The following is a 16,051-nucleotide window of genomic DNA, read 5'->3' as shown; positions in this document are numbered from 1 at the left end:
TTAAAAAATAATTAACCTAATCTAACTCAACTTGATAAAGTATTAAATTTAAGTCCAACTTAATCTATTTTTTTAAGAGGAAGTTGTTTAAGTTATAGACTTTTTAGGGAGAGTAGTCTCTAGTTGGTGGGATTAGACTTTGATTGAGTTTGAATTTGTTAAGTTGTACAATTCAAGATTTATATATAATATTTAAAAAAAAACCTTTTTAATATATTTATATGAAAATTTAAATGGTAAATATGATAAAATTTCAAAATAACAACAAAATAATAAATATAAATTTATTTCTTTTTCTATTAAAAAAAAAAAGAAACATATGTAATAAAATATAATTTGATATTTTTTCTTTAAAATATAAGAATTTTCTAAACCTTAAACTAAGTCTACCTTAAGTTAAACTCGTGTTGAAAAAATCTAATTCAAATATTGAAAATGGTTGCCCAAACATGAGATTAAATTTTGATCAGATCAAGTTAATCTGTCCAAGTTTCACCCTTAAATGAAAGTAACTGCTTTTATAATCTTATGATGGACGTTAATTTTACACGCATTCAAACTTTTGGATTTAAGTGTTTAATTCTCAATATAGGGATTAACATATTTGACAAAATATCATTTATGGAAAATTTAATTTCCTTGTACCAAGATTATGCCAAATTAGGTCAGACTTCTTACCAATTCTAGGGTTAATTACTTTTTATTATATTTGTCAAGAATAAAAAATTAAAAAATAACTATGTAAGTTTTTCCTCCTTTATATATAAATAATTAATATAAAAATATAATTTCAAGTTACATTTTTTAAATTTGCATTAATTTCAAATATAATTTGTAAGACAAGAAAAGAATGAATAGCAGATTTGTAAAAATTGATTAAACTTAGCTTCCTCTTGAGATTAGTTTTCATTTGATTATCTTATAAATTGCTTAGAAATTAATGCACAATTAGGCAATAAAAAATTATATTTACTCATAATTATAAAGAGAATTAAAGGACAATTAATACAAATTTATAAAAATCATGCAAAGCTTATTTAGATATATTTCCTATTTTGTACTTTTAAAAATAAAAAATATTAATGAAAATATCGAACTTATCATATTTTTTCAAAATTAATTTTAAAGTATGAAGTAATAAAAAAAATTAATATTTTTTTTTAAATAACAATAAAAATGATGTAAGCATATGTTAGTTAATTTTTAATATAATATTATCATTTTTTTAATTCATACTTAAAGACTTTTATTTTTAGAATGAAAATAAATGGAAAGTGGATAATTTATTTTTTTCTTTATTTAAATATGTAAATTTACATTATTTCTTCTTAATAACATAGCTAGACTCTAAAATAATAAAACTCGACAATAATCCCTTTGCAAGAATATGATTTTTTTTTTTTGAATTAAAATTTAAAATTTGTAATTTGAGTCAAGTTTAATTTTAAAATAAATGCAAATTTTCATAATAGCCAATGAAATAATAATTATAAATTTATATTTATTTATTTTATAAAAAAATAATGGGCCCATTTTCTATTTTCCATATAAACGAGAATAAAAAAAATCAAATTTATTTGTTTAGAATTTTTTCCATTTCCATTTTTAAAAAAAAATAAAGAAAAGAATTTGGTTTGAAAATTTCAACTATATTTTTTCTATTTTCATTTTTAAAAATACTAGATGAGAAATGGAAAAATTGAAAATACTTCCAAAATTTTCTTCTAAGAAAAATGAAAACCATTTTCTAGAAAGTTGGAAACATAGAAGGGAGTAAAATTGTATAAAAAAATGTTATGGGAAAAAAGATTACGAATATTACAAATATAAAGTATATATTAATATAAATACAAAGCAATCTCATATATATTTGAAATCAAAGATAATTTTTAAAGAAAATATATATTTTTATTTATTAGATTATGAATTATTATAAGTAATATATATATACTTTTTTTATTTTCTAAAAATAGTATTTATTTCATACTTTTATTTCCTTAAAAATAATTTTAATTAAGAAAAAGTGAAAACTACTTTTAAAAGATGAGATTTGTAAAACCTTGTTCGGTTTTGAATTTTTATTAATAAGAAAATGTGTAGACCCCCATTTGGGGCTCATTTTCTACAGCTTGCTTTTAGCCAGGTGTCACCATCTAGGGGAAGCCATGTGTCACATTTTGACTAGCTGCTAGAGAATCACAATAGTGGACTTGGAGGAGCAATCAGGGATTGACACCTGGAGGGGAGCTGCAGAAGGGGGTACGTTTCTGTTATGGAGGAGAAGCATGCCAGCTGCAGGAAGAGGAGCGTTTTTGGCTGCAGGGTGGTGGTGCTTTTCAGGGGGACATTTTTTTGAGAGAGAGGCGGGAGAAACGGTGGTTGCTTTTAGAGGGGGGCTGCAGAAATCTTGAAGAGAGGGGGAAGGAGGATATTTTGACGGGGGATTTTCTGGAGCAAGTGAAAAGGGCAAGCTGGAAAGGAGAGGGGATTGCTGAAGCTGAGAGGAACCACAGAGAGAGGGGAGTAAGCTAGAGGGCAGGAGTTTTCCATTGCTGTAGGAGGGTGGTCTTGGCTGCTGCCATTGGAGATATTTTTAGAGAGGTTGAGGGTTTTTTTCATTGATGAGAGAGAGGGAGCTTCCATTGCCGTTTGAGTAGAGGAGAAAGAGAGAGATTTGAGAGGAGGGGGAGGATCCCATGGACAACTGTGAGAAATTCTGGAGTCTTGGAGTTTGAGCTGAGGTTGGAGATATTTTAGAGGGAGATTTTGGGAGAGCAGGCGGGCTGCAGGAGGCAAGAGAGGCAAGTTTGAGGCGAGAGAGCAAGGGGGCAGAGCTGTGTGTTTGGAGAGTAGAAGAGGTGCTGCTGTCTCATTAGTTTTGTTGATTTTAAAGGGGAACTTGAGGCGTTTGTAGCAGAACAGAGCCTTACCGGAAAAAGGTTCTCTCAGGTATGAATGCAGCTGATTTCTTGTTTGGTTTGGATTCTTATTATCCCTCTGCATTGCTTGTTGATATTTGGATGTGTGTTGTTTTGCTTGGGGTGGATAATGAAGGCCACTTGTTGCTTGTTGAGATATAATCCTGAATTCATACCTGCCATTGTCAATCTTAATATGTTCTGTTTCTATTTGTGACTATGAAATGTCCGAGAACCCCACCAATATTTGCATTTGATGCTGTCTTTCCTCACCTAATAGGAAGGTTCACTGATGACTCATGATGTGAATCTTCCTTTGAGGACCTTTTTATTTGTTTCCCTTTGTGCTCTGTTTTCATGCATTTCTTTTCATGGTTGAAGCCACCTCTATTCTTGGATCTCGTTCAATACATTGGCTGTGAGAGAGAGAGAAATCAAGGCTGGTCGTGAAGCCTTACAAGGGATACATATTCTCAAAGTTTGGTTGTCATCTAAGAGGAGAATTGATCACAAGAACATCTGAGTGATTCGACAGTTTCAGTCTTGTCAGTGACATTTTGAAGTTCAGCCAAAGGTCCAGAGCCACAGCCAAGAAGCGAAGCTTAATTGGCAGTAGCAGTAGCATCCTTGACTAAGAAGGTTCCACGTGCTGATAGAGTGACCCCAGAAGACACCATCAGCCTGCCTGAAAGTGGTGGGCTCCTACTAGGGCTGCCAGAATTTGTCTCCCAATTTGGACTAGAAGTAATTAATAATTCTTTTCTGGGTTTCTCATGGTGTGAATGACAAAGATTATGGAATTAATCAGTCAGCAGGTTACTCTTTCATTAAGGAGCTGTGTCATTTGAGACATTATGGTGATTATGCAATATCCTTAGCTTCTATTTGTTGCCTTCATGGACTAGTCCAACAGGTTATTTCCCTTGATGATTCGATTCAGCTGGCTAAGACTGAGATACAAAGTCCATCTTTCCAAGGATACAGTTTTGCAGAAGAGGGGAAAGTACTTGAAGATGGGGTACTCAAATGGTCACTAATTGAATTGAAAACTGGGCTAATTACTTTCATGAAGCTAGTTGCTCCCGAGGGGTAGTATGCGCAGTCTATTGAGATATTTGGAAGAAGTGGTCCTGCTCTAGGATTTGGACTTGGTTGGGGTGCATATGCTGTAGCAACATGGGAGAAGGATGTATATATTGAATTTGCTCAAGATGCTATTGATGAGTACAAGGCTCGTGAAGCTGCAGCTGCTATCCAAGGAAAAATGGTGGGCATGCGGCGTAAGAAGAGTAAAGCAAATTTAAAGAAGCTTGATGAGCAGCCTGGGTGGTTAAATGGAGGACAACTTCGTGATTATCAGCTTGAAGGCTTGAATTTTCTTGTCAACAGTTGAGAGAAGATGCTTTGAGGGTATAATTCTCTGACAGTTTGGTTAATGAGGAAAAAGAAATAAACGAGAGGGCAGCAAAGATTGAATATGTGAGCAATGTATGACAACTCTGAATCTAGAGTTAAAAGGCTACTGAGTAAAAAAATGAAGAGCTATGATGCGAAAATCTCATCCTTGAAGCTTGAAATCAAGGGACTGGGTGAGAAGTGAGAGACATATTGATGATTTGGAGAGACAGAAAACTGAACCTGGTCAGCATGGCATCTTCACCACAGCACCCTTGTTGTTCATCAACACTCCCCCACCCATTGCTATCATACATACCCATGCATATAGCCCTTTCCATACCCGTTTCATGCCGACATCTTCCTCTCACTTTCATACCTATATCCCATGCATATAGCCCTTTCCATACCCATGCATATCACCAATTCCTACATATATATATATATATATATATATATATTGCCGTACCCCTCATACCCATTATATCCCCTTCTATCTCTACATTCTGCCATTCATCCAACTAATCAATACCCACGCTTCTCTCATCACCTTCTATCTCTCATCCCACCAAGGCTAACCCTTTCTTCACACCTATTCTCATTCTCATACCCGCACATGACACCAATTCTTTCTAAACCCATTTCATGCTCATACCCACGATCCATCATTCTTTCCCTACCGGGTACTCTTCAAACCTATTTTTCACATGCCCCACCTGCTACCCCACTCATTATCCTCTATTCTACCCTACAGCTTCATTTCCACTATGCAATCTCCCAATGCTTCTAGCAGAAGAAACCATGGAAAGCCCGGGGTAGTCTGTCAAGGATCAAGAAGATGTCATCATTGGTTTCATTGATATGGGTGTGCGGCTTAAATCCCCAAGTTACAACTGATGAGACTGCCTTCAAGATGCCGGTATGTTCATATTGATAAGCTGTTCGAAATTGAAACAATGCACGAGAGGTGGAATGGGCTATCTGCTGCATGTGAGGTCAAGGAGGCAACATAGGCACAGAGAAGCTAATGTAGAATGTTAATACATGTGTTGTGTGCTGAGCAAAGGAATTTGCTTTAAAGGATTATGCTATGGAGTCTGATGAGTCCCGCATATACAACGCTGCACAGTCAATGGTTGCAAGTCTAGTTGGAAGTTTGGCTCACGTCACATGCAAGGACCCCCTTCGCGGCTCCATAACGAATCAGTTTATGGAATTCACCTCAGGATTTAAACATTGGAACTGAACTTCTGGAACAAGCTCTGCCATTTCTTACTAATGATAACCTTGATTTGGGCTGTGTTGTGATTGAACATGCTGCAACCGAGAAGGCATTACCAACCATTGATGAAGCTTCATGCGAGGTCTGGGGATATCTAGCTGCTTGTGTAAAGGACTTATGCAGCTGTCATTTTGCCAAAGAGTGACGATTGTGTTTCAGGGATTCACAGTCAGATTCAGTTAAGTGTATAGAGGAGACCATGATTCCCGAAGTGTCCCTGCTGGTGCATTGCTGGAAGTGTTTGTCAGCATAGATGTTGCTGTTATGAATGACTTGGTTTCCTCGGAGAAAGCCACTGCCGCTGTCACCATCATCATCGGGTCGCACCAATGCAGATGTAGATATTTCCGCGTGGCGAACATCCTGGAATATGCGCATGAGCAGATCAGTACAGTTGTTTCAATGACTCTGAAGAAAAGCAAACCTGATTTTGATACCCCTACTGTTGTTGCTGAGGCTGGGAATAAATGCATTTCGTGAAGGTTTTTCCTAGATAGAAGGCCACCAAACCAACAGTTGTTCATGTGAACTCACTCAATGTGGTATTGCCATTCTACTCATCAAAGCTGACCAAGGACCCAATTGGAAAACCCCTGCAGGAGTCCCTTAAGAGGACAAGATCAGGGTATGCTGCTAATTCGGTAGGATTGCACGAAACAGGGTCGTTCAGAAAGCCTTTGATGGAATCCATGGAACCAGAAAATAAGACTATGAGGCAATTTCTTTCATCCGAAGAAGATGGGGACAAGTGGGCAGACTTGTTGCCAGACAGCAAGGGGTTTGAAGCGGCTCTTATCGCTGCAGTTCTAGGTTCAGCCATTGAGAAAGGGGAGAAAACTGACCTGGAGTAGAGGCAACATAAGTACTCTCCCATACTGGGCCCACTCTTGCATATTTCCCCTTTGCATGACCACTTTTTGCATGGCCACCCTAGACATGCAGCTTTTGACTATGAGTCCTCACCTTTTATTTTCTCATTCTCTATTTTTTTTAACCATTGCTCCTAGTCCCATTTTGCAAGCATTTTCTCAAAATTCTGATTTTCAAGTAATTCCAATTTTCTCATCTTTCATCCTTAGGATTTTTTAGGATCACCCAAGAATCCCATTTTTAATAAAACTTGGTTGCCATCTTTCCTTCTGGCAAACAATTTCAAAATCTCTTTTGTTTTAAAATGTTTTGAAATAAGTATGAATTAAATTCCGTAATTCCTAATAATGAAATTTATGGAATTAATTCATGCAAAAATAAATGGGCTTTGGTGGGGGCCCGACATCAAATAAATTTTCTTCAAAATAAAAATGAATTTGAATGAAATGTTGACATGCGTGCTATTGGTGTTTCTTCCTATTTGGTGATATGAGTGACGTGCTTTATGTTCATTACTATGCACTAACCCCCCTTTTGTGATAGCGCGTTGCCGTTTCCTGATCAGGTACGCATCCACTTCCACTTTGGTTATTCTCTATGCATATTCTGATACTCATATGTGCATGATTGATTTGAGTATTCATTGATTTTCTCATTGATTGCCATGTTAGCTTCATTTTAGTAGTAGAGACCCGACTTTAGGGACTTAGAGGGGTGCTACGGTCTTTATCGTACCTTCCCGATAAGTAACTTGACCCCCGAACTCGATCCGGTTTTCACAGACCGCCTTTTCCAAAATAAGGAGCCACACTTAGGGTTTTTCTTTCTTATTTTGTTTACCCTTTAAAAATAAAACAAAAATAAGTGGCGACTCCAAGTCATTTTCAAATAATCAATAAAAATCATTTTTTTTTTCAAATAAAAATCGAGCTCGCCATCGAGTGGGAAACGCATTGAGCCGAAATACGGGGTCCACAAAATGGCGACTTCGTTGGGGATTGTTTAGAGGGTCAAGCTTGAACTTAAGATGAAGCAAACATGACATTTGATTGGTCGATCAGTGGATGCCTATCTCTTGATTGCACATTGAGAGTTCCTGAGTTTTCACTTGGGACATTGACATGTTGATCATGTTGGTTGATTATTTTGGTTGGGGATTATGATATAGCCAGTTTCTTCATGCTTCATTGATATATTTGTTTGGGATATTTGACATGATGATTATGATGATTTATTCATCTTGATAGAGGATTCTGAGATAGCTATTTTCTTTGTGCTTCATTGCCATATTCGTTTGAGGTATTGACATGCTGATTGTATTGATTGCCTATCTTATTTTGCTTAGTATAGTGATTCTGATATTTGCAGTGATTATTCTGATCACCTTGCATGTATGGATTTGTTGTTGGTTTGATTTGACATGACGATTCTCTGGCTTATATATCATCTTGATCGTCGTTGAGCATGGTGTTCTTATCACTATTCATCCTGATTGTCATAGCTTGTATGCGTGCATGAGTGATATATCTTGTACTCTGCTTGATTGCATGTCGCATGACTGCCCTTCTTCTGCTTGATTGCATGTCGCTTGTCCATGTGGGCCGCACTTCTATCCCCTTACCTCCAAATCTCTTGGTCTCGGTCATTTCCTTCATTTTGGTTCTCACTTTTGCAAGTGTGAGGCCTTCTATGTGCTTGTTCTTTGACTGAGCCAAAGATTAGGAGTAGGGTCTAGCGATGGGCTATATCGATGTACGGGAGCATTCTGGAGAGCGACACACTGATGTCGGGAGGAGTCCGATCATTGAAGACCTGTATAGCCCGGAGCTAGGTTTCATGGATATTTGTGTGGCCAGTGTGTTTCCTTTCCCATTTTAGCTTCCTAGGATTTTCGGATGCACCCACACCATCACTGTGCACTCTAGTTGACTATTGAGCGTTGAGAGTTTGAGAGGTTTCACCATAGGAAACCCCCTGGGATGTCGAGGTAGTGCATGTGTGGAGATGATGACCACCTTGCATGGAAGCGCCCCGTCTCTTCGGAGGCGTGCAGAGGGTTGCGTATCGCCGGAGGGTACGATCGTTTCTGCTAGGGATCCTTTAAAGTCCACCCATATCCATTTAGAGCCACCTTGACCTTGTAGGTTGAGCCGTAGATCCTTCGATTAGGACTCCCTCCCTACACGTGGGTGCATCTGAGGGCTTCCAAAGCCTCTTTAGTTACAGTTCGGATCCAGTGTTCCCTCTTTTTAGTCTCCAATTGAGAGTGCTCGGAGATCGGTATGAGTTTGAGTATCGGTTGGATCACCTTTCGTCTTGTCACCTTAGTTTGTGTTTTTCACTTGATGAGTTTAGCATGTTTTCTTCCTAGGGTTTTTTGTTCTCATTTCTTGGCTCGACACACCCCTTCACTTTGTTGTCACTCACTCGATATTTTGGGATATGTTCATTGATCATCTTTTTATACTGTACACCTATCACGGGCTCAGTACCTCATCATTTGTTTGATCCTTGGTTTGATTTTCGACTCGATGCTCATATTTTCATTACAGAAAGGTGAAATACATATTTTCATATTCACACATTTTTCGAGAGATTCACCTTGATCACCTTATCATTTTGCCTCTTATGGAGCTCGAGTTGAAGGTTGAATCAAGGATATTTTTGGTCTAGACTGAGTATTGATCTCGTGATAGTGTTGTTCTTCACATCCCATTTACTTTCTTCACACCTCGATCATTTTTTTGGGTCATCGATAGAAATTCTTTAGTCATATTTGTAGTTGTTTCACACCAAATACTCATGTGACTCCAGAGATTCTATCGTCTATCCAAATTTTGATTGTCACCATATGATTGTGTATCATACCCTGTCATGTGTTGAGTTGTGTTGTATCATGCATTGGTCATTGTTCGTTACATCTCGTGTCGTTGCATGAGTCGTGTTTGAGTCGTTTTGTTCGATTCTTTTGTAGGAGTCTATTTGTAGTCCCAGTCTTGGTTCAGTGCCCTGGGTTGAGTGGGATAGAGGTTGATTCGTATCTTTGAGTTGCTATAGACGGATTCATAGTCAGTTTCGATTGGTTAGCTTATTGCTTCTGTGGTTTCGATTCAGGAGGCATTGGCCAGTTTGAGTTAGAGGATGGATAGTCAGCGGGGTAGGCACGTAGTGCTCGAGGACACACCATCTGATATAGTGACACCACCTGTTCTACCTGTTCAGAGGCCAGCTACACAGACGTTGCCTACTGTTTCACATGATCATGCTGCTGACATTCCACCCATGGTCACACCAGTTACCGTTATTGAGGACCCTCGTTCTCGTATAGACAGACTCGAGCGGAGGATTGGACAGATGAGAGATCCTGATGAGATGATTCCGTGGGATGACCTTGGCGATGTGCCAGTAGCCACTTTGCCAGTTGGTTTCAGGATGCCTGATATAGAGAGATATACAGGTGTTGGATGTCCTCGTATTCATCTCAGACTTTATAGCACAGTTATGAGAGCTCTTGGTCTAGATAAGGCACAGTTGCTCACTTTGTTCCCATTGTCATTGAGCGGCGTGACACAGAGATGGTACGCTTCATTAGAGTCATCTTGTTGGAGAACTTGGGAGGACTTAGCACAGGAGTTTTTGAGACAGTATTCATTCAGTGGTGATACGAGCATTACACGTAGAGAGCTTGAGCTTCTTAGACAGGGATCAGATGAGTCTGTTTCTTCTTTTATCTCCCGCTGGAGGGAGAAGGCTACAGAGATGATTGAACGACTTGCCGAGAGAGATCAGATGAGCATGTTTTTGAGGAGTTTGCATCCTAGGTTCGCTCGACATCTGACAGGAGTCCCATTCCAGGATTTCAGATCATTGGTTCAGGCTTTGTTTGATGTAGATGATGGCATATCTAGAGGATTATGGTCAGATATTATTCCTTCTCCGGATACTGAGGGGAAGGGAGTTGGTGGATCATTTGAGAGCTATAGAGACGTATGTTCTGCGGACTTTCAGCATCGACGACCTGGTTATCATCCCTATGCGAGATCATTGCAGATACCCAGGAGTGATTTCCCACCTTTACAGCATCGTCATCCTCATCCAGTTCAGCTGTACACTTCTACGCATCCTCATGCTGTCACGGTGTGACCTTCATTTCAGTTTCAGCGTCCACAGACTGGCATCCCACGACATGAGCAGTCTCGTCCCCATCGGCGACGTCAGATGACTTATTCTAATTTGGGGATGCCTTTGGATAGAGCTTTTGAGCGACTCAGATCTACTGGTGTTTTAGTACCATTGGCCCCTAGGCCACTCCCGAGTACCTTGCCTCCGCGTTTTCATGCTCATGAGTTCTATGCATTTCACCAGATGGCAGGCCACCGTATTGATTATTGTGCTTCTCTACGTCACACCATACAGGATCTTATTGACAGTGGCGCAGTTAGCTTTCCCATATCGACCACAGATACTGATCTTGGTCCAGATATGTCTACTGATTCCTTTCCAGCTTAGTCCACACATGCAGTTCCTCCTCCTTCGGGCTTACACCATCACATTTTGGACACCTAGGGCACTGATATTCACCAGACACTTTGATATTGCATACTTTGTTGGTGTATTTTGGGACTACTTTGTTAGTTGGTCGTTTGGGTTTTTGTTATCTTTTTCTTTGTATTTGACTCTTGTTTTATAGTCAGTGTTTTGAGTTCGCACCTTGTGCTTCGAGAGTGGACCTTTGTTGTCCTATTATTTTGCATGATGTACTCTTATTTCACTTAGTGATATTGTTGTTTTCTTGGGCATGTGTTTCTATCTTCTTTTTATTGTTATCATTGTTTCGTATCATGTATTTTATGTGTTGTTATTTTGAGTAGCATCGTGTGTTGTTTTGTTTTGTCTCTTGCATGTGTTTGCCTTAGAGTCTTGGACAGTTTTAGTGTCGTGACTGGTCCCCGAGCAGATATTGATGGCATGATGGTTCTTTGCCCAGAGCACATTGAGATTAGACTTCTTCAGTTGAGGTTTACCATGTCAGACAAGATCGCACCCATTACTCTCATTACTCTTTACGAGATGATGGTGGATTTGACACGGAGGGTTGAGAGGATTGAGCTTATTTTGTCAGAGCATCCATCGTCATCGAGAGGAGCTCTAGGAGTAGCGATGCCTTCATTGCCACATTTGACTCCATCGATGTTTGCTACTTTGGGTGCCTCACATCCACGACCTCGCCCACATTCAGTGTTCCAGCAGCATTCCTCATCCATTTCACTGGCTACGCCGACACGACCTCCACCATGCCATCTCTCCACTGATCCCAAGCCTTATCTCTCTACACTACATGCTTTCATACCCATTTCTACTATCACCATTCTCTCTCTACACCACCATGCACCATGTCATTCCTCATCTACTCATCATATCCATGCACCATTTTTCATCACCCTCAAAGGTCTTCACCGCACCCATCCTCCCATTGCCACGTGATCTCAACACTTAGTCGTCACATCATTTCCATTTTCACCACCTTCATAGAAACACCCATGAATTCTCAACATTCAGATAGCTCTGTCTTCTCCGACATCTTTCATGCTCCTGAGAATCTCATTCTTGGGATTACTGTTTACCTATAACAAGGATATCAGTCTTATCAAGTTGAATTTGGGTGCGGGCGTTTATCGAACAAAGGAAGGAAAACCCCTCGTTTTGAATGTAATGAGGCGAGCAGAACAGCTCCTGGTTAGTGACTCGTCCAGGGTCAAAGAGTGTCTTCTCATAAGTGGATTGGCAGAGTTCAACAGATCGAGCACTAAACTCATTTTTTTTGGTGTTGACAGTCCGGCTATCCAAGAAAAGGGAGCAGCTACTGTCCAGGGTTCGTCTGGTATTGGTTCATTGAGGATTGGAGTTGAGTTTCTGGCAAAACATTACTACCAGTGTACAATTTGTATTCCAGTGCCAACATGGGGAAATCACTCGAATATTTTTACCATAACGGGGTCATCAGTGAAGACTTACCGCTATTATGACCCATAAATACACGGGATATACTTCAAAGGCCTGTTGGAGGACCTTAGTGTAGCGCCAGCAGGAGCGATTGTGCTTCTTCGTACGTGTGCTCATAATCCCACTGGTGTTGACCCTACTCTTGAGCAGTGGGAGCAGATCATACAGTTGATGAGTTTAAAAGGGATGGTGGTATAAGCCTTGCAGCTCAGAGCCTTTAGCATTGTCTATGAAGCAGTAGACGTAGCGAGTAGGGTTGAGAGCCAGCTGAAACTTGTGATCAGGCACATGTATCTCAATCCTCCTATTCATGATGCATCTAGTGTGGCTGCAATTTTCAAGGACAGTGATATGTATACCGAATGAATTGTGGAGCTAAAAGCAATGACAGACCAGCTTATCAGCATGCGTCCGCTACTGTTTGATGCTTTATGTGAAGGAGGCATCATGGTCTGTATTAAATCCCGTGCATGCATCGATTTTCTCACATATTGGATCGTACATCACGTGATTTATTCAACGAACATGAAGAGAATGGCAAGCCCATGGCGCCTATATAGTCTTGGAGGTGTATGAATCATAGGTAAACACGTCTTGTTGCCTTCCCATTTGTGCATGGAATTTGACTTTTAAATCACCTATGGACTACAACAAGTGAGGCCCGCTGTCTTCGCTCGACGTTATCTTGATATCCGGCATCAGTGTTGACGAGTATAGGCATAATGGGTTTCCTTCGACGTTACTTCGGTTAGTTTGTCACAGCTGCACACGCTTCCATGAAGGGAATCCAGGGACTTTGCAAATTCAACCAAAGAGCAGTAGCGGCAGCGACATCATCATCAGTAGCATCATCAAGCTTGTTCGCGTCCCAAGTGTTTTCCTCTTGTCTAGGCTTTGGTGCTGCACTCACACTCCCGCAAACCAAATGCGTACTACAATGGAGCAACTTGATCCCTCAAAATACTCTCAAGTTGCAGTGCCTTATTCCTACTCTCTTGCATATGCACTTATCTTTCTTCATCATGACTGGTTACCTTGGCAAGGCTATCAGGATGGTAATAAATTCTTCTTGGTTTGCAAGGAAAGAATGGCAACTTAGCCTGAAATGCTTTGTTGCTTTTGCCCGACAACTCTCAAATGATTTCTTGAGATTATTGTGAACGTGAAATCTGCTGAAGAGTCAAATCACTACAAGCCAACCGACAGAGGTGACGATGGGAAATTTGTCCTCTCATTTGCATGAAGTCTTGATGAGAGACGACTGGTCTATGGCTTAATGGGTGTTACCATCTCTACATTTGATGTAATGAATGTGTGTATATGCATGATGCCGAGGGAAAGAGCCTGATCAGGGTCATGTCAGGTGAAGTAAGCTGAATGAGTGTGTTTCTTAGCTGACTGGAGAAGTTCAAGAGTGAGGTGAGCTGGTCCAAGTGACAGGCAATTCTCTCTGCGTTTGAGCCAGATGAAAGCTACTAGAAATGAGAATTGGTTGTGAATATGGAATGATGATCTGTGAAAATGGGTTGGCTACAAGGAAGAAAAGCTACAGGAGACCATACTCCCTATATTGGCCACCTATGCATGGCTCATTTTTGGGCCACGTGCTTTCTCCTATCTTTCCCTCTTATTTGATTTTGAAAATAAATTTCCTGAATTTTACTTTGTGAATAGTTGGATAAATTCTGGTTTTCAAATAATTTCAGATCACCCAAGCTTTTCATCCCGAAAGCCTCTTTAGGTTCCAAGGTTCCATTTTTAATAAAATTTTGGTTGCCATTTTCCTCTTTGGCAAGCCTTTTTCATTTTTTTATATACTTCTCTTAATTTTAAAATGTTTTGAAATAAGTGTGGATCAAATCCCGTAATTCCAAATAATAGATATTCATGGGATTAATTCATACAAAAAATGAATCGGGCTTTGGTGGGGGCCCAACATCAAATAAATTTTCATCAAAATAAAATTGAGTGAAATGACACAAGTGCTATTGATGATTTTGTATTCAGTTTAGTGACATGTATGCTATATCTTGTGATCATTGTTTTGTACTAATCTCATTTTCATGATAGCGCGTTGTTGTTTGCTGCTAAGGTACGCATTTTCTCTCACTTTGTCCATCTCTCATACATGCTTTAATTCTCGGTGTGTAATCATGTTGGTATTCATTGATTTTCTCATTGATTGCCATGTCAACTTCATTTTAGTAGTAGAGACCCGACTTTAGGGACTTAGAGGGGTGCTACGGTCTTTACCGTACATTCCCGATAAGTAACCTGACCCCCGAACTCGATTCGGTTTTTCACAGACCACCTTTTCCAAAACAAGGAGTCACACTTAGGGTTTTTCTTTCTTATTTTGTTTGCCCTTTAAAAATAAAACAAAAATAAGTGTCGACTCCAAGTCATTTTTCAAACAATGAATAAAAATCAATTTTTTTTCAAAAATAAAAATCGAGCTCGCCATCGAGTGGGAAACGCATTGAGCCGAAATGCGGGGTCCACAAAATGGCTACGCATACACGACCTCCGCCCCAGTTTCAGGGCCCTCCAGTTATCACAGTTCCTTATGAGCGACTTCACCCTCGTCGACGATGTCAGAGACACTATTCAGATTTGGGCGCACCCCTGAGCAGGGTTTTTGAGACGTTGCAGGCCATGGGATTTTTGGTTCCTCTGGCTCCTAGGGCACTTCCAGATCCTGTGCCTCCACAGTTTCGACTTGATTCATATTGTATGTACCATTAGTCAGTAGGACATCACACTGATCGTTGCACTGCTCTACGACATGCCATGCAGGACATTGTTGATTCTAGGACGTTTGGGCATCCTCAGTCCGATATGTTTCCTATTCCTACCTCAGCTCAGGCCACGCATGCAAACGCCTCTTCACCAGCAGTCCCTGATCTTATTGATTTGGGCGATTGACTCATGATTGACTTACCTTGGCACGGTGGCACTCAGATTTTGTTCCTTCTGTGGCTAGAGATGTGATGACAGGACCAGTCACTGTTTTTGTTTTTGTTTGTTTAGTCTTGTTTTGCTTTTGACTTTTAGAGACTATAACTCGATTCTTGAGTATTGTCTTTGTTATCCTTCTTTTGCATGATGTACTCATCGGATTATCCCATTGGATGCATTTTCTTTTATGGACGTATCTTTGTGTTTTGTGATATGATGTGTTGTATTTTTTACTTGAGGCATCTTTTCACTTGCACATTGTGGTCTCGAGGCTTGACCTGTCATGGGAGATATTGAGCCTATTGGCCTAGGATCAGAGATTTGACCTAGGGAGTTTGAGACTGTGACACATCCTCTTATGATCAGAGTCGTACCTTGCTCACTTCCCGCACCTTGATTTTGCTTTGACCTACATCCATCCATTATGAGCTTTGCACAACATCACCCTTGAGACCATTACATGACCTTTCCATCCTCGGCTTTTCCAGCTTTGCACATCCCTTTTCTGATTCGACTAGATAGAGTGTGAGGAGTTTGAGCCCAGGGTTGATCTCGCATGACAAGGGTTAGCTTATGATCTTTGGGTGGTTTACGATATGTGGATTGGTCGATTGCTTGATGAGAC

At 39.9% G+C, this 16,051-nt stretch overlaps 1 pseudogene; it reads left to right on the top strand.

Annotated features, from left to right (window-relative positions):
• Positions 1-11,756: 11,756 nt before the first annotated feature.
• On the top strand, positions 11,757-14,577 carry LOC104879250 (aspartate aminotransferase, cytoplasmic-like; annotated as a pseudogene).
• Positions 14,578-16,051: the final 1,474 nt, after the last annotated feature.

The sequence above is a fragment of the Vitis vinifera genome, chromosome 5 (assembly GCF_030704535.1).
Source record: "Vitis vinifera cultivar Pinot Noir 40024 chromosome 5, ASM3070453v1".
NCBI classification, from domain to species: Eukaryota; Viridiplantae; Streptophyta; class Magnoliopsida; order Vitales; family Vitaceae; genus Vitis; species Vitis vinifera.
The sequence above is the reverse complement of the archived record's forward strand: the minus strand, read 5'-3'. Positions and strand labels throughout refer to the sequence as shown.